General features: G+C 39.7%; 1 long non-coding RNA gene across 2 annotated transcripts; it reads left to right on the top strand.

The window, feature by feature from the left end:
* Positions 1-105: 105 nt before the first annotated feature.
* LOC104875902 lies at positions 106-20,764 on the top strand. 2 transcript variants are annotated; one of them, XR_004515874.1, is made up of 3 exons: positions 106-1,908; positions 2,951-3,028; positions 19,546-20,764. It is a non-coding gene; the product is annotated as an uncharacterized LOC104875902 (long non-coding RNA). The 2 variants fall into 2 exon arrangements; XR_784198.2 differs by lacking the exon at positions 19,546-20,764 and adding an exon at positions 15,749-16,349.
* The last annotated feature ends 2,585 nt before the right edge of the window (positions 20,765-23,349 follow it).

The following is a 23,349-nucleotide window of genomic DNA, read 5'->3' on the forward strand; positions in this document are numbered from 1 at the left end:
TCTTTACTATATACACCAAGGGGTGGGAGGAGGCGGGGCAGGGGAGGGCTTGGGGGAGGTGGCGGAGGAGGGGAGGCAGGAGGGGGGCGAAACGGTACCCGAGGAGGAGGCAGCAGAGGAAGAACAGGTGATCGCGCCCACGGGGAGGGCGTGGCTGTGGGCGGCGCGGGATGGCAGGAGGCAGGAGGAAGGGAAGCCCGGGGCCACTAGGTGGGTGGGTTGGGACACGCGCCCGGGTCGCTCTCAGGAGTGGAGACCCTGCTGCCTCGCTGAGAGCTAGGGACCATTCCAGATCTCAGGATGAAGAGAAAGAAACAGAGCCCCTGAGAGAGGAAGGGGTTGGCTGATGCAAGTAGGGGAGATGGGAATCAGCGATCACCCTAAAAGCCGGTTGTGATACAGGTTGAAGATTCTTCTCACCAAGTAGGAGCTTAGTAAAGACAAAATTATTTCACGGATAGAATTTGATTTCCATTCAAGAGGCTATTCAGGTATTAATCTAGCATTTTTAAAGCACCTAGTGTTTGCCAGACACTGAGCTAGGAACCGGAGAGAAGATGACTGTATGGTTGCTGACCAGTAAATAAATTATAGTATCAATAGTATCATTAAAAAGTTTTAAACATAAATCTTTAAAGTGTTTTCAGAAAGCAGGGGAAGCAACTCTACTGGTTTAATTATATCTTAAAGATATAGAGATATTTTTCTGTTAATCAAAATAGAAGGAAGATTGTTGAGAGAATGGTAGGGAGCCCAGGACTTAAATTTAACCAGAAGAGAACAGTATGAATCTAGATTTTCTTTGTATACTCAGACTCCCTGAAGTTGCAACACTGTATCAATTATGACTTCTCTTTTGTAGAATTTGGAGCAGTCACAAGAGTGTGAAATAATTACGAGGTGTGATTGAAAAAATACAGTGAATATTGACTTTTTAAAAAATTTTTACTACAGTAAAAGACATTGCCATTAACCCCCCTCAAAATACCCACCTTTGATTCAAACACACTCACCCCATCTTTCTTGCCACTTTCTAAAGCAGTTTTGGAAGTCCTGTTTCCTCTTTTCTTGAGTTGCTTCCATCCAAAATGGTTACCTTGCATGGTAATTTTGACTTCGAGAAAGAGCTAGAGGTTGCACAGTTCCATATCGGGTAAATAAGGTGGATGATGATACACTATAATATTTTTATGAATGTACCTGTCCATTGGATGGCACTCAGCAGCAGCACTCATTGTATTTTTGATCATACCTCCTAAAGGTATACACAAAAGTGGATTTACAGAACTGCTTGACAAAGGGGCAAGAACTATAAGTGTGTTCCAAGTGAGAGGAAACAATTTGGGGGGGGTTAATAGCAATGTGTGTTTTGCTATAATAATTTTTAAAATTAAGCATTCACTGCATTTTTGATCAACCCTTATAGCTGCCTGGCCACTTTATAAACTAACTAGTATGAGAATCTGAACTTATATTTGAAAGGGTCTAATATAACAGTAATGTGATGTAAGCCTAATGTGGTAGTAACTGGGGCCAAACTATGCCTTGTGAGCACTTTTGCCTTTGTGGACTCTTTCCTCCACAAAAAGATACTAAAAGTTACATTTTACAATTGCTTTAGTGTAAAGACAGATGTACTATTATATGTTAAAACATTTTCTTCAACTTAAAGGATCATTTTTCCCTTCTGATTTTAAAAGAAATTAAGAGATTTCTGAGTCCCCAAACTACTGTGGGCCCCTAGGCACTGTATCTACTGTGTGTGGTAGGATTCAGCCCTGGTAGTACCAATCCTCAGTGCTGAATTTCTTCTTTTGAAAGAGAAGAGATGAATTAAGAAGACCCCAATCAACACAGAGGCAGAGAGACCCACACTGCATGTATGAGAATTGATAACGAATACCAACAGTAAGTACTACTAGTTCTTGCTTGTTTCCGGCCTTAGGGGTTTCAAATTAGTCTCAAGTAAGTAATGAAACCTGTGGAAATAGTTGTCTATGACTGTCTTCAATCCTTTCAGTAACCGAAGACTTTCTCTATAGGTCTTGTAACTGTTCAGAGATATTCAATCAGGTATGTGAAGTCTCAGTTGCTGGGACTTAGCCTGAGTACAACTAAAAACCCAGCTGGGCAATTATAATTGGACAAATTCATGGATGAAAAATCCATAAAGGTTTTGTGTGTTGAGAGGGTGTGTGTATAAAGTAGGGGTTGATAGCCTGGAAGGCATTTACTAGCTGTTATGGTTTGTGTCTGGATGTCCCCGCAAAGCCTCATGCAGTCCTAGGCTTTATCAGAGGTGGCTGAATCTAGAGTGTGTGGCACTGGGAAGGATGTGTGAGTAGTAAATCAGCCCACTGATTGGTTTGGCACCACTCTAATCCGGGGTCTGGATAAGAAAAAAAGGGGCACGAAGATGCTATCAAGGTCCCTTGTTGCTTTCACTACCACGTGGGCACCACGAACTGTTTCTCCTCTGTGACGCCCCTCTGCCTTGTGTCACCCTGCTTTGGAGCCAGCTGATTATGGACTGAAATCCCTACAAATTGTGAGTTAAATAAACCCTTCCCCCCTCTAACTTGGGTGTCAGCAATGAGAGAAAACTAACTAAGACACTAGCCTATTTCTTTGGTTGGCCTCATCACAACCTTAGGTTAATGTTTGATCCTTTCAGGCAGTTGAGGCAGTTGTGGTTCATATTTGCTTTGAGGCACTTGTGTTTTCAGAAAATATTACATCAATTCAGACTAATGCATAATAAGCAGGCATCATGGCCCCATTCCCAAAGCAATATACAATGGCACCTTCTGCATTTCCACTGTGACTGCCCTTACAGAGCAAAGAATAAATACAGGGCCCATAAAGGGCAGGAATGGATTTGGGAAGGGGGTAACAGAAGGTGCTTTGAGGCAAAATGGACTATTAATCTGGAAGAAATGTGTTCATACAGTGAAAGAAGTGGCTAAGAAAATGGAGGGAAGAAAGTACATCCCCAAACAGCAGGAAAGAACAACAAAAGTTTTCCAAGGTGAGTCTGGGTGATTTCTGAGATGTGGAATTCTAATATTTGGTGGTTTAAATAAGGATCCAAGAAATGTTTCATGTCAGATCTGATGCTTTCATCTGTATTCTGCTTCTTTAACACAGCATCGCTTCTAGTTTTCACATGCTTACCAGTCACTGAGCTAAAGATTTTGGTTAGAAACATGGTTAATACATGGTTTTGACTCCAGCTTTCTCACAGATGAGTAAATAAACTGTTAATAATACACTGCGATGCTCTGTGGCACATGAGTTATGAAATGGGCTAGGTGAACATCCAGGGAGTGGGCCCATGGCTATACTGGGCAAGTAGGGAATGGCATGGGCAGAGAAGTCAGAAAAGGTTACCAGAGTTGGTGACGGTTACTGAGCACTAATAGATAAACAGGAGTTTTCCAGCATAAAAGAAGGGTATTATTAGTGAAGGGAACAGAAGCCACTGAAGCGTGGATGCAGAGCAGGTTCTTTCTACAAGCTGCAAATATCTTGTGAGTTTGGAGTGCAGGCTGTGGGGAATAGCAAGGGAGGAGGGAGAGGCAGCTGGGAATCACTTGAAGGCCCTGGTTTGTCCCTTAAAGGAGCTTTTTCTTGTAGTGGATGGGAACTATTGAAGGTTGTTAAACAATGGAGTGACAAGGGAAGATTTGGATTGAGGAATGAGCACTCTGGTGTTTGGTATGGAGGGTGAATTGGAAGGAGATGAGATTGATTGACAGCAGGGAGACCAGGTAAGAGAGGCTGTTGCAACGATGAAAGCTCAAGTCAGGGTGGTACTAGGAGGGATGTAGAACTTTAGTCAAGTTGTACTAGGGATATAGAATTGGCAGGGCTTAATGATGGAAGAAACAGGAGTTACGGTGGATGACTCGGGTGATGGGGCTGGGTGGGGTGTGATCATTAGATAGAGGTCCCTAAGAGGAGAAGCAGACTTGGTGATGGAGATGATGAATGTCATTGGTTCCCCAGAAGCAGATACTGAAACAAGGATCTGTAGTTGAGGACTATAGTTGAGGACAAGGAAGGTAGTTGAGGACTGTGGAGGAGGTGCTGATTTTCTGGCAGTTGTGACCTCCCAACCAGCATAGGCAGAAGGTCTTTCTCCAGTATAGAGAGAAAGTCCTGGCAGCTGAATGTCTGAGGAGCACATTAAAAAGGCAACCATCAGTGTGACCTCCAGGGCCTTCTGTTAGGACATTTTGAATTGGAAGTGCCTGTTGGGTAGTCACGTAGAGATGTCCAGTAGGCACTGGAAGAGCAAGTGTGGAGTTCAAAATCAAAGTGGAGACCTAGAGTTTGGAGTTGTTAGGCCCTGAGTGGAGTTTGAACCAGTGGGTGTTGATGAGCTCTGAGAAGACATGTGTGAATTGAGTGGTCTCTGAGCCCACCATCTTGTGGTACAGCAACTTGATTTAACTTGACCTGTATGGATAGCATGTGGGGTTCTCAAGGGGTTCCCGAAAGCCTGGAAGTTGTAGAGGACTGTTTAGTGTTCTTGAGTTTGGATGTGTTTGGGGAAAATGGTCTATTGCTTTCGAAAGAGTCTTAAGTGGTCTATATTTTACTGAAGTTAAAAAATGTACTTGAAGTTGAAAATTCCTTTAAAAATATTTAATGGTTAATAATATCCCTGGGTTATCAAAGAAGGTGGGCATTTGGAAATATCACAATGCAAAAAGACAAATGTTGAACAAAGCAACGTAAAGGGATAATGCTGAAGAAAATGCAAGGGGTAATTAAAACACTGAGGATTGAAATGAAGCCCAGGCTTAGGGAAAGAGGGTGTGACCCATTCTGAGAAACAGCTTAGCCTGAATTACACTTTTACGTGAGGAATATGTATAGCCCATGGGGTAAGGAAAAGGTTTTGACATTTGATAGAATGGAGATTTCTGGTGTGGTTTGCATGGGATGGGGTGAGGGGGCTTCAATCTTCTTCATTTGAGGATTTCATATGAATTGTATGGCACCTTTTTGATAAAATTAGCAAAGACTAAATCAGAAGATTTTTGAGTGGGCCCTTCCACTGAGCAAGAATAAGCATAAAGAGCTATCACTTTATGATAGTAAGCTACAGGTTAGAATGCCAATAATGAAATACTCCCTCTCCCCTGCATTAAGGTCTCTCAGAATTCAGGTGTGGCCCTGTCTGGTCTCACAATCTGTACATCATTTTATTTCACAGAAATTTTGGGGAAATTATCACAAGTAAGAAGCAGGCTCATTATAAAGGGATTTGCTTGTGGCAGTCCATTCTGTATTCTTCATTTCTCTTTCCCAGCTAAACATAATGTTCAGATAGCCGTCCCTCTCCTGTGAAAATTATGTGCCTTAGAATTTGATCCTAGCTTTAAGGTGGATGTATTTGCTCTCAGAAAAATTACATCTCTCGGGCTATAATTTGGGTCAAATGGATGAGAGGAAAGATTTGCTGGAGGCTCTTTGGTAAGTTCCTCCTCTCCAGGAGGGCATCCCACCCTCTCCCAGTGGAGGTGAGGATAGTGCAACCCCATTAGCAGCACTTGGCAGCAAAACCACTATGCAAGTTACTGTATAATGACTGATCATGTAAATCACGACACTACTGGGAGTAGAAGCGCTTGCTGTTTATAATTGTATCAGGTAAAGGAACATAACTGGGTCTACCCAGCCAATCAGGATGGGTCGTCACTGGGATGCTTGGAACCAGGTCCAGGAGTGAGGCAATGCTGAAGGCAGTGAAATCAAAAGGGAGAAGGAACATGGGGCCACATTATTAAATTACTACTATGACCAACTCTAGAGCCACCTGACCTTGAATTTTCTGTTATATCAATTATTACATTACTTTATAGGTTAAGGTACCTTGAATCAGATCGCTGCTGCTGCCAATTGAAAGCCTCCTAAGATATATGTACCACAACAGGGCTGTCTTTGTTTTATTTTAGTCCAGTCCCAGGAGTAGGGACCATTCTAGAGTCAAGAAATCTAACAAAAGCAAGGGCAGGGAAGTTGTAGAGCAGTGACTGGTGTCATAATTTGACTTTAAAAGCATGTGAAGAAAATAATACAAGCCAACACATGGTTGAAATATATAGCTCTGCTGAATTTGGGATACAGTACAGTTACATTCATTGTTGGGATCTTGTACCTCTACATCACAAGTCTTGGTTCTCATTTTTTTCCCCTTGTTCCTGCCCTCCCTTCACCCCCTCCTCCCCTCCCCATCTACAAACACTTTATTTCCATATTTTCATTATCTCACATTTTTTTCTTTTCCCTTATTACCCTTCCCCTACTCATCCCACCTTCCCAGCTCTGCTGAACTTGGAAGGCCACCTATGCACATGATGGTTTTTATTCTCTCCAGTGTAATTGGCAAGGTATCCATGGCTGTAATTTCAAGAGATAAAAGGAGTTGTAAAGTCATTCACTTTTGAAAAGTGACATCAATGTCTAATACAAAGGGGTTTCATTTGTCTTCACCTGAAATAATTTCTCAAATTATAGAATTTATAAATGGAGTGAATTTTTGGAAGGTGATTGAATCTAGGGCTTCGTGTGTGCTAGGTAGGCACACTACCACTGAGCTACACCCTCAGCCCCTATGAATGGGACAATTTTGTCAAAGGAGGAAAAGAGAGCAAGTGTAAAACATGTCTTGTCTAGGCTGGTTAGCATTTTTAATCACTCTGCTTCACATTTGTGGCCTCTTTTTGCCAGGTCAAATCTTGCTGTCACAAGATTGCTCATAGTTTACCCCTGTTCATTTTGACCCCTCTCAGATGAATCTCTGATTCTCTTATCCCTAGGATTATTCTTGTCCTACTTCTGAGCCAGACTACCAGTGTGCTGGATCTAAGATAAAGCAGGCTTCTCTCATTTAAGCTTCTCATATTCCTAATTGGAGCACAATAGGCATCACTCACCCAAAAAGGCACAGCATTCACCGAACATCATCTCTAAGACCTCTTCCCACTTGACCCCAGCCATAGAACCAGGCTTCTGAGACCAATTCTCTGCTGAGCTCTCAAGCTTTCCATTGGACACATAGCTCTACCATACAACCAACCCACTGAAGCCCCCTCCCCCCAGTCTCTGATACCCACATTGCTGTGTGCATGGGATACAGTTAGTTTACCTTTCGATGATATCCTACTTTAAACGGACTCCAAACTTAACAGGAATGTTTCATAAACTGTGGGTCACCTTCATCCTGGATTATTTCTCTTATACATTCTGTTAGATGGGTCTTTGTTTCTTTTGGAGAGAGACATTTTAGGTGCAATAGAAGTGACCTTTTGAAAAATACATTAGTGCTTTAGAAAAATTCACAATTAATGCATAAATCCTGGAAAATACATATAATTTATTCTTTAAAAATGAATTGTTTATTATAATCTTCATTTTTAAATTATGCAGAAGTATAAAAGGCTATTCTAGCCTCAGTGTAAACATTCAATCATGACCACCTTCAGTGATTTGTGTATTTTGTTCAAGTGTTTCTCTTATAATATCTATTCAACTGAAATAATATTACATATAATTTTAGTCCTGATCTTGTCTCTTAATTTCTTCACATAATAAGCAGTTTCCCACAGCATTCTAATGACATTACCTAATCACAATAAACATTTTCAATGGTTACTTACAAATTTATTAAGCTACCATATACTTGGTTTTTCCCCTACTATTGGAAGTGTAGAGTAATTCCAACTACTGCTCTTACAAAGAATACTATAATTAGAATTTTTGTGTACATAAATGTTCCTAATTAATCATTGTTTCTCAGAATAAACACATAGCTTTAATATTTCTGGAGTAGGCACATAAATATTTACATGTTAACAAATGGATTTTTAAAAGGATATTCCATTTACCACTCAAAATATGAGATCTGAGAACACATGCCTCATGAGTACTATTTGTCTCATTGTGCTTTAAAATGTATTTCTCTGATTACTAGGGAAATGGGCCATTTTTGATTGTGTGCTTGCTACTTGTATATCTAAGGGAATTGCCAGTTTATTGCCTAAATCTAGTTTTTAATTAAATCATAGTGTTTGCATCTGATTAGTATGCATGAGTCCTTTATTTAATACAAAATAAATGTATATCACAATGGCAACAAATATACGCCACACTTCCTTTTTGTTCCATGAATTTGGGCTATTATTATGCATAGATAAGTTTTAAGTTTGTGTAAAGTTAAATTTGTCCATCCTTTGTGTTGTAATGACTTTTGTTATTTAGATAAAAAAATAGTACTCCCCAAATAATTCCATTTCTATTCATTTAGAATTTTTGTCATTTGTTGTAAGATGGGACTTTAATTATATCACTTTTCCAAGCAGTTGTCCAATTGTCTCAATACTATTTAATATTATATCCTTTGTTTATTTGCGCTTGATGTTTTAGCAAATAATAAGCTGATATTTAATAGATTTTATTCATGAGCTCTCAGTTATTTTTTTCAGCTCTGTTTCTACCTTTTTTATAAGATGTTTTATTTTGAGATATTTATAGATTCATGTGCAGCTATAAGGTGTAACACAGATCCCCTGGACTCCTTACCCAGTTTTCCCCAGTGGTAGCATTTTCCAAAATTATAGTGTTATATTGCAACCAGAATATTGACAAGAACACAATTTGCCAATCTTGCTCAGATTTCTCCCAGTTTTACTTTTATTCATTTGTGTGATGTGTGCGTGTGTGTGTGTGTGTGTGTGTGTGTGTGTGTGTTTGGTTCTGTGCTGTTTCATTGCATGAGTAGTTTGTGTATCCACACAACAATCAAGCTAGTTAATATTTCCCTTAACATAAGGACCCTCCCTACTGTCAGCTACTCATCTCTCTTCCACCTTATCACTAACCACCATGTTCTTCTCCAACTCTACAGTGCCATTTCAAAATATGCTCTATGGGTGAAATTGTGCAGCATGTAAATTGGGGACTGGCTTTTCTCACTGAGGATGTCCCTGGAAATTCATCCATGCTGTTGTGTTTATCGACAGCTTGTTCCTTATAATTATTGAATGATACTCCATGGGATTTAGACACCATAGCATATTTAACTATTCATCTGTTGGAGCACATCTGGATTGTTTTCATCTTTGGGTCTTATGGCTATGAACATTCATCTACAGGTTTTTGTGTGAACAAAAATTTTCATCCTCTAGGATAAATTCCCAAAGTTTAGTTGCTGAATCATAAGATAATTATATGAGTAGGTTTTTTTGTTTGGTTTGGTTTGGTTTGGTTTGGTTTGGTACCAGGGATCGAACTAGGACTTTGCACTTGCAAGGCAGATGGCAGAACCACTGAGCTAAATCTCTGGCCTATATGTTTAGGAAATCATCAAACTGTTTTTACAGAGTGGCTATAACATTTCGTATGCTATATAAAGTGATCCAGTTTCTCCATATACTCACCAGTATTTGATGTTAGAGCCATTTTTATTTTAGACATTTTAATAGGTGCATAGTATGTAACTCTACTGTATACCTAAAATGTACCAATACACTCAATGAGAACAAAAACAGGTGCATAGTAATACTTCATTGTAGTTTTAATTGGTATTTTTCTAATAGCTAATAATGTTGAATACCTTTTCATATGCTTATTTGCTCTGTGTCCTCTTCAGTGAAATGTCTGTTCATGTCTTTTGTTCATTATTATTTGGGTTATTTTTTACTATTGAATTTTGAGAGTTCTTTAATGATTCTAGGTATTCATCTTTTGTCAGATAGGTGATTTGCAAACATTTTCTCTCAGTCAGTATCTTTTCATATCATCTTCTTAACATGGTCTTTCAGAGAGCAAATGGTTTTATTGTTTTGCCTAAGGAATTCTAATTGTTCCAGTGCTATTATGAAAAGGTTACCCTTTGTTTTTTTCTTTGCTTTAGCACTGTAATGCTTTCTATGTAGATGTCTCCCCAAAGCCTCATGGACTGGTAGGTCGGGCTTTTGGGAGCTGAAGGATCATGGGGGCATGGTGCACATCAGTAGATTAGTACGCATGACTTTATAGCTAAATATCATGTTGGGAGGAGGTGGGGCACTGAGGGCGAGGCTTGGAAGGGTCTATTTCCCTCCCTCCTCCCTTGTTCTCTCTCTGCTTCCTGCCTGCCACACCATGAACTGTTTCTCCTCTGCCAAGCTGCCTGCCTTGGAGCCAGCTGACTATGGATTGAAACCTCTACAAACTGTGAGCCAAATTAAACCTTTCCTCCTTTGAGTTGTGAGTGTCAGTATTGTGTTTCATTGACAAGCAAGTGAGTAAGACAGGCGTCTTTGTCAAAAATCAGTTGGCCATATTTTGTATGGGTCTATTCTGGATTCTTTATTCTGTTCCATTTATCTATGTGTTTATCCTTCCTTAAGCAAACACTGTCTCAACTACTGTAGCTATTAGTAAGAATTAATATCAGACATTATTATATTAGGTAGAATGAATCTTTCCACTTTCTTCTTTTTCAAGATTGTTTGAGTTATTCTAATTCTTTTGCCTTTCCATTTCAATTTTAGAATATCCTTTTCTCTATCTGCAGAAATTTTGCTAGGATATTGGTAGTAATTTCTTCAAACATATAAATCAGTTTTGGGAAAAATAACATCTTTATTATGTTGTGTTTTCTGAATCATGAACATGGAACATATCACCATTTGTTAAGGATTCGTATTTGTATTTCTTTTATCAGCATTTTGCAATTTGCAGTGCACAAATTGTGTACATATTTTGTTCATTTTTAGCCATAAGTATTTTGTTTTCTTTGGAATAATTATAAATGTTATTGAGTTTTAAATTTGTTTCCACACTTAATCTGCTAAAGATAAAATAAATAAAACTCTTGAAGACATAGGCATAGGCAAGGAGTTTCTGAACAGAACCCCAATTTCACAAGAAATAATACCAAGAATCAACAAATAGGATCATATCAAATTAAAACACTTGCACACAGCAAAAGAATCAACCAACAGAGTGAAGAGACAACCTACAAAATTGGAAGAAATTTGCCAGCTATGCCCCAGACAAAGGACTAATATCTAGTATATGTAAAGATCTCAGAAAAAATAGATTCCACAAGATAAAACACCCAATCAAAAAAAGGGCAACTGAAATGAATAGATATTTATCATAAGAAGTACAAATGGCCAATAAATATATTAAAAAATGTTCAATATCTCTGCCCATTGAAGAAATCCAAATTAAAATAATATTGAGATTTCATCTTACTCCAGAAAGCAATTAATAACAAATGGTGGTGAGGATTCGGGGGGAAGGAACCCTTCTGCATTGTTAGTGAAAATGTAAACTAGTACAACCATTATGGAAATCAGTATGGAGAGCCCTCAAAAAACTAAAATCAGAAATTCCATTTGACCTAGCTATTTCCCTTCTAGGTATCTTCCCCAAAGAGTTAAAGACATCATGTTGTGGTAATACATACATATTTATGTTTGTATTCATAATACCTAAATCTTGAAAATGGAATGTCCTTCAATAGATGAATGGATAAAGAAAATGTGGTATTTATACACAGTGGAGTATTACTCTGCTGAAATATTTTCTCCACTATCAAGCCCATCCAATAAGTTTTAAATTTTTTTGGTATTATATTTTTCAATTGTAAAATTTCCATTTCACTTTTTTATAACTTGTATCTCTTTCATGAGATTTTTTACTTTTAAATTTATTTCCAAAAAATTGCTGTTTGTTAAAATTTTTTAAAATTATGGTGTTTAAAACTCCTTTTCAGATAATTCCATCACCTGATTCATTTCTTTGTTGTCACCATCAGTTGACTGTCTTTTTTTTTAATTGAGTTTATTGTTACATTTTAGGGATACAGTACAGTTACATTCATTGTTAGGATTGATTTCCGTAGTGGCTGCACCAGTCTGTACTCCCACCAACAATGGAGAAGGGTTCCTTTCTCCCCACAACCCTGCCAACATTTGTTATTGTGCGATTTCTTGATAGCAGCCATTCTCTTTGTGGGGTGAGGTGGAATCTCAGTGTTGTTTTCTGTGATGTGGAACATTTTTTCATATATTTACTTGCTGCTTGTCAGATTTATTCCAGGGATGCAAGGGTGGTTCAACATACGTAAGTCAATAAATGTAATACACTATATTAACAGAGTCAAGGACAAAAACCATATGATCCTCTCGATAGATGCAGAAAAAGCATTTGACAAAATTCAACACCCATTCATGATAAAAACCCTACAAAAAATTGGAATAGATGGTCTCTATCTCAACTTAATAAAGGCTATCTATGAAAAACCAACAGCTAACATCATATTAAATGGCCCCAAACTGAAAAGTTTCATGTCAAAATCATGAACAAGACAAGGATGCCCACTATCACCACTCCTCTTCGATATAGTTCTGGAAACATTAGCCACAGCAATTACACAAGAGAAAGAAATTAAAGCAATAAAGATATGAAAGGAAGAAGTTAAACTGTCATTATTTGCTGACGATATGATACTCTACATTGAAGACCCAAAAAACTCCACCAAAAGACTTCTAGACTTAATTGACAGATTCAGTAGAGTAGCTGGATACAAGGTGAACACCCAAAAATCAATAGCCTTCTTATACACAAATAACAGATTCACTGAGAAATAAGGGAAAAAACTCCTTTTGCAATAGCATCCAAAAAAATGAAGTATCTAGGAATCAATCTAACAAAAGAAGCAAAAGACCTCTACACTGAAAACTACAGCAGTCTTTTTCATTCAAGTTGTGATTTACCTGGTTCTTGATATGATGGATGATTTTCATTTGTACCCTGGACATTTTTAATGTTATATTAGGAGTCTCTAGGTCCTATTTAAATATTTAATTCTAGCAGGCAGTCACCCTGCTTAGGTTTGGTGTATAGGTCCTGATTGACTTTTGTGAACTGTAATTTCAATAATAATTTAATTATGAGAACCATCACAATGCTTTTTGGTGTGCTTGGTTCATCTGGTGATGTTGGGATTCCCACTGGTCCCTGATGGTGCTGTCCAAGGGGACCAAGGGGGTTTCCCCAGGCAGGGCCAAGTTGTGTCTCAAGAAGGAGAATGGGAATCTCTGGTCCATTGGGATGAAGAATGCTTTCTGGGCTATGCAGCTTGTCATGTCTTGCCAGTGCCAACCTTCCACGCAGTGTCTCTCAGCAGTGGCTAGGTGTCTTAGATTTGGCAAGGGAGGAAGAAGCTTGTGTTTGGTGGGACTCATGACTCTTCCCCACTGTGAGCACTGGAAGCTCACTAGGCATTGTCAAAGGGACCACTATTTGATCTGGTGGAGGAATGAATTTACTTGGACTGTCTTGTGTTGCCAGGTTGGGGGTTTGCAAATAGCAGGCCTCAGTGGCCTTCTTTTGTTAGAGAGAGTGGATACAGGGTGCCCAGTTGTTATGTTCTTCCTCTAGGCCTGGCATTACAAAGCAGCTCACCTTGCTTTGTAGAATGTTCCTTTGGTTGCCTCTTGATTTTTTTCCAAGGTTTATGGTTGTACTTAGCAGGGAGGAACAGGACATAAGCCATCTTCTCCAGACCATAACTTCACTTTAATTGGTAATTGGTTATTTAAAAACTAAGGAACAATTCAAGAAAAAAACTATTATTATGGTTGTTACATGATTGATAATAAAATTATTTTGGTATAGAAAGAAAGGGCATTATAAAAAATGACCTGCTCCGAGTGTTAAATATATTAACTATGCCACTGAGAGTAGGCAAAGTAAAGGAGAGATTAGAAAGATTTTGAATAACGGCCTTGAAGCCAAGGGTAGAAAGAGTATGAAGAAGCTGAGAGGGGTTATTATTATATTTGTTTTATGACGGGATTAAAAACTAGAGGATCTGAAGCATTAGGCTGCTTCCCCCAAATTTCTAGGGCATTCGGCTGCAGGATGGTTACAGAATTCAGGATTGTGACATTCCAAGACCATGGTAACAGCACATTGTTTCCCAAGGCCCTGCTTTTAAACTCAAAACATAGCACTTGCTAGAAGATATTCTGAAATAGTGAAGTTAACCTTTTGCCTATCTGGCAAATGACCAAAAACGTTGAATAGAAACAAATGTTTACTAAATCTGACTAGTATTAAGTGTGTATTATTAATTGCCTCTTAATCATGCTGCTTGGAGGGCACTTAATTAATGTTCATGAATTCATCTTGAGATGATAATTACCAAGTGGAGTGCTTACACTTACAGGGAAAATATGAAATTATTATTGGCATTTGGATGTTTGTGAAACTATCATTTATGTCTTCCTTTACTTCTAGAATTTATCCACGACAATTTCTGATAAGTAATAGTTTTCTTAAATTTTAAGAGACACATTTGTCCCCCATCGTATCTATAGGATTTCTGATAAAAAGCTGGCAATTTTCTGATTAAATATATTTGAGTCTTTCATCAGATTTCTAAAACGTCACCCTAAAAATTTTATATACATATATATATATATATGTATATATATATATATAATTCTTTTTCAAAGAAACTCAAGACAAGAGAGCTTCCCCCTCTCGTTCCTGCCTCCCTCAAGAAAAACCATCCAGGGAAAGTACCCCAAAATGAAGCCAAACTGCAGATAGCATCCCGAATAAAAACTAGATCTGTTTATCTGTCCAGTACAAAAAAAGTATCTATTTTGATGATTGGCCCGTTGTTACTATTTGTCATATTGAACCATGGGAAACAACTCACTGGAAGTAGATGAAGGTATTTTTGGAAAATCTATTGACACTTTCAAGATAGTATGATACTATCTCTCACACCCCACAAATTTCCTTAAGCACGACAGTTTCTCAGCATTCTAAAATGTGAACCAAATCTCAAAGTATGTATGCTGCCATTAGCCGATGATTCTGCCTGAGATTTAACTGGTTCCAGGAGTCTTAGCATCTTCCTACCTGTCTTATACTATTCATGGTAAAAGTTATGATGCTCTGGTAATTTGAGAACTCACTTTGCAGTTGAGCTACTAAATCATGACCATATGAGGTAAGATGGCAAGGATTTGGGTGGGAATGATTGGATTTGTAAATTACCGATGCAAGGATTAATCTGTTAATATAAATTATTACTCAACTTGGAAGAATCTAAGGGTCAAGTCCACAAAATATCATTCAAGCGATGTACAAATGATTCAGCATGAGGAATGATGCACTCATTTATAGGGCAGGGTCTAACATCTATAATTCTGCAACTCAGAGGAGTAGGAAGCACATCTGTCCTTGCAAATCTGCCTAGAAGAAGCACTATGAATGTCAGTTTCCCTCCTCATTTGCTCTATATCATACCGTCAGGTGATGCTACAGAATATTCCCCTATACCAAATATTGCCTAACATCAAGTGAACAGGCTAGAAAGCCATTTTTATTTTATCTGCAGTGTGGCCAGCTTTGCAATCCGAAAGCAAAGTGGAGAAATGATTTAATATTCAGTAATCACTTGCTTATTTGTTACTAAAAGGACCCAAACTTTTACTGTAACCCAAATATCTCCATGGGGATATAATGAAATCAAATTAATCCAAACTTCCTGGCGCATAATTCCACTTGCTTCAGAGTCACTGGCTTTCTGGAAAAGTCCTCCCTCTCTCAAATGAGTATTCCTGGATGTCCCTGGCAGGATTTCACAGGGAGCTTGTTAACCAGGATGGCAGCTTCAGGCCCCAATCATGCACCGTGATCAAAATCTCCTTCGTTCCTACAGTGGCTTCCCCTTGTTGATGTCATCTGCTCAGAAGCGTGATGCAGGCCCCAGTGCGCTGCTGCTACTGCTGCTGCTGAGGACTCCCATTTCTCCACCGTGCTCATTCTCTCGCCATGCTCTCTGAACAGGCCATGATGCAACAGCAGAGAGACATTCTGTTTTCAGTAGCCATCCAGAGAACGTCTCGCCTCTGCACTGGGAGATATTCTTTGTCACCTGAGCCCCAAATCAAAAACACTGTGTTCAGTCCCCCCAGAGTAGCTCATGACATGGCTCCTTCCATATTGGACTCAGTGCCTCTCTCCATCGAGGGTTAAAACCATGTCATGAAACAAACCATAAGTAAGTAAAGACCTTGCCCTCTTCGCTTTTATCTTTGTTTCTAATTTCTCCAGCTTTCTCTACCTACATATTCCATGTCTCTAAATCCTCATTCTTCCTTCAGACACAAAACTCAATAACTCAAGAACTCATGGGCCTCAACTCATAGAAATAGCGCACAGATGGCCACAACCCCTGCGCCCACGGTGAGAAGAGGTTCCCTGTGAGCTCACACATTCTATTGGCCTCAGTCCTCTCCTTGGCTTTGGATGCCTAGACAGGGCCTTAGATTCTCTAGCAAAGTGGTTTGTCAAACCCCAAAGGTGCATAAGATAATACACTGTGGTGTAGGGAGCAAATCCTAAAATGCATAGATAGATAGATAGATAGATAGGTAGGTAGGTAGGTAGATAGATAGATAGATAGATAGATAGATAGATAGATAGATAGATAGATGGATAGAGGTCCAGTTTTACTGCTATTTAATATATAAATTGCCACCAGTGCCGGAGCTCCCCCATATGAGGGTCTTTTGTTCCATGTGGTTTTTGAGGTTTCCTTAGGAAGAGGAAAAGTTGACAGTAGAGCCTTCATGTAATCACTCCATTCAGCATATTGTAAAGAATTAAAGTTTATCTGCTATCCAGTGGTAACTAAAAACTCTCTAAAAATGGGTATGTAACTTAAAATGTCCCTGCAGAAAATACACGCAGATCAAGACACTGCCACTGATACACACACACCAAACCAGGAAAATTGACAGCACTGACAATTCTCCTACCCTGGTAGTAGCTCAGGATCAGCCATGTTGAATAAAATGATGACATTCCAATCGGATTACTAAAAGATAGAAAATTATCAGAGACAATTTAAAATATGTAATGAACAATTAGCTGGGTGGAGTGGCACACATCTATGATCCCAGCACTCTGGGAGGTTGAGTCAGAAGGATCCCAAATTCAATCCCGGCCTGGACAACTTATGAATTAGCAAGAACCTATCTCAAGACGAAAAATGAAAAAGGGCTGGGGATGTAGCCCAGTGTGAAGGTCCTGGGTTCAATCTCCAATACCACCAAAAAAGAAAAACTCTCTTAGTTTAGAGTCCCCCCAAACAAAGGTTTATATGCAACTATCTCATTTGGGAGGTGATTACAGGAAGTACTATTTGGGAGTAGGGAATTGACATACAAAGGCAAGAAAGCCAATACAGGATATGGTGATGAGTGGGTTGCCACTTTACACATACAAAACTCTGTCCAGCTGAGGCCCTCTGAAAGTCTGTGTGGAACCAAACCAACCCCTGAGGCTGAAGGAAATTGAGATACTTATCCACTGACTCCCATATCATGTCTCACTTGTTGGGAGTCTTTCCTGGTGGTTTGGTCCCTAGCACTTCAGGCCTCTCCAGTGCATACTGGTGACACCCAGGGAAGATGAAAGTAGTTGCTTGTACAGTAACCCTTGCTGATGACTACTAGGATGGGTCAAGGGGATATAGGTTGGCCTCTGCCAGTGTCTGCTGGTGTCACGACCCGTCCTGTGACTGTGAATTGTTTTTTCACCTATTAATGATAATAGGAGGACAACTATTGGAAGGCTCTTTGAAATTTGTTTATTTTTCCCATCTTTCAAACTATTTTAGTGTATGTGCTTCGTTATGCACATAATACATTAGAGCAGTAGAAGGCAAATATAATTTAGAAGCACATATATCTGTTTGGTAGTTCATGCTCAAAATAGTTTTATTGAGGTAGGTGCCTGGATCGAAAAAGTTTTAGTGTGCACTCTTCTAAGGGGGTTATAATGTCAGAATGATTTCTCTGGGTTCTACTAACAAATCCTGTTGAAACACCCCAGGTCAGAGAAATTATGGAATAAAAACGATAAACTGCTTTTCCACAGAGATGTCACACAAAGATCATTGCCCTCTGCTTTCACAGAACTTTTAGCTATCTAGTTGCCTTTTAACATGTCTCTGGGTGTCATGACATTTAAGAGCAGGTTACCTTATAAATGAAAACAGTGAAATATGGGGTTCATGATGGGCAGATAAGGGAGGAAATAATAAAAGGAGGTGGTACTAAAACGGTGGGGCCCTGAGTGTCCATTTTGTGAGACACATTTTGCCAGTGGACTCTGAGAGAGGAGGAGCTCCCTCTTATGGTGTTTGGCCATGATACTGTCCATGCTGAAAAGGATAACATCCCTGGGGAGTGGTGCAGGAGTAGATGGAGAGCCACAAGAATTTACTGTTTCAACAGATTGACCTTTCTCATTCACCATGTAGGAACCCTTTGTGTTATGTAGCCTAACTGGGCCAACAAGTTTTGTAAATCAATATTTTTCTGAGACCTGCTTTAGTGACTGATAATTAATGTGACAGTGGTCTGGATTAATCATTTATAGTGCCTCCAGAATAGTGAAATTCAAGAAGTGTTAGAAGAGGGCCTTTGAGACATGGGCTTGGGTATTCTGTTTCTGCCATGGGAGCTAAAGGACAAATTTGGAAGGCCATGTCTTTCTTGCAGACTTCAAAGCTAGAAAGACACTGCCAAAATATGTGAACTCTGCTCACCTCCTAACCATAGATAACCAATGATTGCTGTCTGAGTGTCTGTGCCAGGGCCCGTGGTGGAAGAAGGAAGGAAGGAAGGAAAGGGAAGGAAAATGAAAAGGAAGGGAAGAGAAGGGGAGGGAATGGGGAAAGGAGGGAGAGAGGGGCTGAGGAAAGGGGGAAGGAAAAGGAGAGTGAAGAAAGCAAGAAAGAGAAGGAGAAAAGAGGGGAAGAAAGAAAAGAGAAGGGGCAAAAATTATCCTTGGCTTCCATAAAAGGTAGCTAACTGCAATCAAGGCTGCATACGGTGATTGCCAAATGAGGGAGGCAAACATGGAAGCATTTTAAGAGCTTAGATAAAAGTTTTGATGATCAGGGAAGCATCTGGGAAGAGGTGAAATCCAAGATGAAGAGGGTTCTTAGAACTGGAGGGTTTGTGAAAACAGATCACCGGGCCCCGCTTCCAGAGTTTCTGAGTCAGCAGGCCTGGGTTGTGGCCCAAGCATTTGCATTTCTAACCGGTTCACAGGGGACGCTGAAGCTGTTGATCCTGGGACCACATTCTGAGAATCACAGATCTGAAGGATTTTAGTCATGTAGAAGGGAAAGGGCTGTCAAGCGTTGAGATGAAGAAATTGTTAAGAGAAATAAAATAGGAGGAAGAGGAAGATGTGTGTCAGAGGATTCTGAAGACTGAGATTTGGGAATTTATCCTTTCAGCAAATGGGAGCTGCTGAACGTGTTCGAGTGGTGACATGACATATGGAAATTTATTTTAGGACCATTTAACCTGCCTGCAGTATATTTCATGGTGTTGTACAGGGCAGGGGAAGAGATGGATGCAGAAAAGACATGTAGGAGATTGTAAATTTATTTAAGTTGTTAAAAAAATCCACTTATATGCTGTTCTTTCTGAACAGAGGTGAGGAAAGAAGTGTACCTTGAGGAGTTATATTTTGGTGAAAAGTGTGGGCCAGCAGTCCTCTCTGGAAAGAAGACAGAGGCAAACAAATGGAGTCTGCACGCTGGACTGCCGTTATTCAAGTTTTCCTAAAAAGTGACAGCATGGAAATCCTCAAGTCTACTCAGAGTCTGCACCAATTTGATGGGAGAATCTGCAGATTTTCAGGCAGTAAGTTGATCCGTGATGGCCTTCAACCCAGGAGTAAGGAATTCTCTGTTTATAGTTTTGACTCAAAAAGGATCCAAATCAGCCCCACCCTGGAAATGCATCATTAAGGGGGAATTTTCAGTGTTTAAAAATGGTTTATAATAAGGTCACGTTGAATTTTATTCTTTTTTTCTTTTTATGAAGATAAATGCAATCTGTAAAAAAAAAGTTTCAAGAGAAAAAGACAAATGCCATCTGTGTGACACTGATTCTTCATCAGGAAATGCTGTAAGGATACACACACACACACACACACACACACACACACACACACACCACTGACCATAGGCTGGGGGATCTGCTCTGGACGAGCTGCTTGAGCATATTTCTTGCATGAATCAGAATCAATGCGGGTGAACCTGAAAATTGCCTATTAGGAGCCTTTGGAAATGTCCATGAGAGACAAGGGTGAAGACTCAGGAAACAATCCAGAGGAACTCCTTTTGATGACCCACATCATTACTTGATGCTGATGTAGCCATCTGTGAGATACCAAAATAAATCCTGCCCAAAGGAGCCTAGAGCCAACCAGGGACAGGCCAGGTTCAAAATAAACCTCTGGCATCTCCAAATCTCTCTGAGCTTTTGTCTTCAGGCATGCTTCATTATGGAACTGCTCCTCTCCTCCTTGTTTTTCTTCCCCATTTCTTGATTTTTCTCTTTTCTTAGTCACCACTCAGCTCCCTATGGGTTGAATAATAATTTAGTATGAGTTCAATTTTTTTTTCAAAATATTTTGCAATAATATTGTATTGCCTTTACTCTTTATGGCTGGAGGAGGAGTGGTCAGGTATGACTGCCCCAGTTTTAAAGGCAGGACAAAAAGGGACAATGGACCAAGTGAACTACCAGGGATGAAAGGAATGAGATTAGCACCCATTATGTTTTTATCCCCGTGACTGAAATAAACACAAGAGCGGGACTGTAGTAATTATTTGGGAAAGAATTGGAAAGCACCATTCTTTGCGATACTCTTATAATGAATGTGGTAACAGAAAAGATACCTATTGCCAGTTTTTAATTCAGTGGAAGTTGTGACCATAATTTGAATTCAATTGCCACATCCCCAGTTTTCTTGGGCATAAAATGGAGCTAATACAATAATTGGTATCTACTTTATAGGGTTGTTGTAAGGATTTAATGATTTAAAGCGTGTCGAGCACTTAGACTAGTACATGGCATCTAACAAGCACTCAATAAATTTATGATTGTTGCTATTATTATGACACCACCCATTTGTTTTAAAGTGGCTACATCAGTACTCAAATATTCTAAAAATGTATACCCCACAGTGCCTAAATGAAAGAAATATATATACTGGTTTTCCTGAAAATCTTATTATCAGGATAAAACGGGGCTTGGGGATTGAGTGAATGAGTGGTTCACTACTTTCCCAGAACATTTGGGAAATTAAACCCTTTATTTGAAATGATTTGGATGATGGCTGGGCGTTCCCGCCCGGGAAGCGGAACCTAAATGTTGCAGATGCCATTTCTGCTTCTACCTACCTGCACCCTGTTATGGCAGAGTCATTGCTCAGTCACTAGAAACCCAAGAGTGTACTGCGATCCAGCCCTGGTGTGAAGCCCGAATGTGTCTCTGACTGCTCAGGCAATCAAAGCTGCTTGCATACCTGTGTCACCTCTCTGATATAAGCCCCTCGTGTCATCTCATCCCTTCCGTGCTCTTAGGCAAAGATTGCTCTGCCCTGCTTTTCACCTGTCTTGCTCTTTGTGCCCTCCGCAGTCCTATTCAGAGGGTCCCCTGGAACTCCCGTGCTCTCTTTCATACCAATCAACCCTGTCCACTTCCATGCCTCCATCACCTAGTTTTCAGTCAGATTTGGATCTCCCGTGAAGCTCTACTTCCTAAAGCTCCCTTAGTTTTTTCTACTGGGTTTCATAGAGATTATAATCATCATCAACCCATTTCCCCTCCGCCAACAGGTGTGCTTCCACATTTCTGTGAAAACCTTTTCACTTCGAGGAAGATAAAGTACATATACTTTTCCTTATCTCCTTGTCAAATGAAACCCAAAAACCCTAGATACATAAAACAAACATAAGAACACTATGAAAGGTGGAGAGGAAGGAGTCAGAGCAGCTAGGGACCTCAGGACCCGAGGAACAAAATGGTAATGAATTCCTTGGGTTTTCATTTTGCCTCATATATATCCTAGACTTGGACCTGAGGAGAGTTCCCAGGTTGTTTGGGAACAACAACAGCAACAGACAAAACAAAAAGTCCAAACAAAAGCCTGCTTTCTCCAGCCGAAGAACTAGCAAAGTCCCCGATAAGACAGAGCCTTTAGAAAATAACCACTCTACCCCCATCAAACACCACAGAAAGAACCGTGGCCTCACCCCTAACCCCTGGGAACACCAGAAAAAGACCAAATGAGGAGCTCAGGCTTCTACTGTGCATGGCTGCAGCAACGTCCTCCTCTCAGCAGCGCGATGGCAGAGGAGGCTGAGCGGGAGTGAAGACTTTCCTCCCTGCTGAGTGGTAACTAGCGTACCCTCTGTGGGAATCCTGGATTCCCACATGCATCTCGGATAGTAATGAGACACCCACCGCTCTGCAGCCACTGGGGTGGTGTCAGAGGAGGAAGAGTGGAGAATTAGGACTTTCACCAGCACCCAGTGGTAATGAGGCCTCCATGTGCAGTTGGAACTCCCCTCAGATGACAATAGAGCCTTATTTGGGGAATCCGGGGTTCCATGCTTTCCTGACAAGAACAAATGAAACTCCTGCCTCCCAGGCCGGACCTGCATCAGAGGAAGCTGGCTAAAACAGGAGGTTTAAATAAGATCTAGAGTATCATGGCATAAGCATCCAGGTTCAATTTAAAGGTCACCCATCATACAGGAAAAGATCGACTTGAGTGAAAAAGAAAATTAGGTGATGTCAATATTGAGATGGCAGAGATGTTAGAATTCGAAGGCAAAAATTTTAAGGCAGTTATCAGAAAAATACCTCAGTGAACATTTACAAAAATAATTGAAACAAAGGAAGAAGTAGAAAGTTTCTGTAAAGAAAGAGAAGATGTAAAGAAGAAACAGAGCTGAAAACACGGTAACCAGAATAAACTCAGTGGATGGGCTTAACAGAATTGGGAGGATAGAAAACATAACCAGTAAACTTGAAGAAAAATAAAAATTACCCAATGTGAACAATAGAGAAAAATAGATGGAAAAAATTATTAGAACTATAACAAAAGATCTAAGTCATGAAAGTCTGAGTCATGAAAGTCTTGGAAAGAGAGAAGAAAGTAGGTGGGGCTGACAAAGTACTCAAAGAAATACATTGAAAAATTTCCAAATTTGGTTAATATGTTAATGTACAGACTCCAGAAATTGAGCAAACTTCAGACAAGATAAAAAAATCCACACCAAGTCATATAATAGGAAAACTTATGAAAATTAAAGTAAAAACAGTGAAAGTGAAATAATACATTAGTGTTAGAGGAAAAACAATTCAAATGACAGTGGATTTCTCATCAGAAGTCATAGAGGCCAGAAGGGAGCAGCACAACATTTTTCAAGTGTTGAAG

Source organism: Fukomys damarensis, unplaced genomic scaffold, assembly GCF_012274545.1.
Source record: "Fukomys damarensis isolate Sample0158 unplaced genomic scaffold, DMR_v1.0_HiC HiC_scaffold_39, whole genome shotgun sequence".
NCBI classification, from domain to species: Eukaryota; Metazoa; Chordata; class Mammalia; order Rodentia; family Bathyergidae; genus Fukomys; species Fukomys damarensis.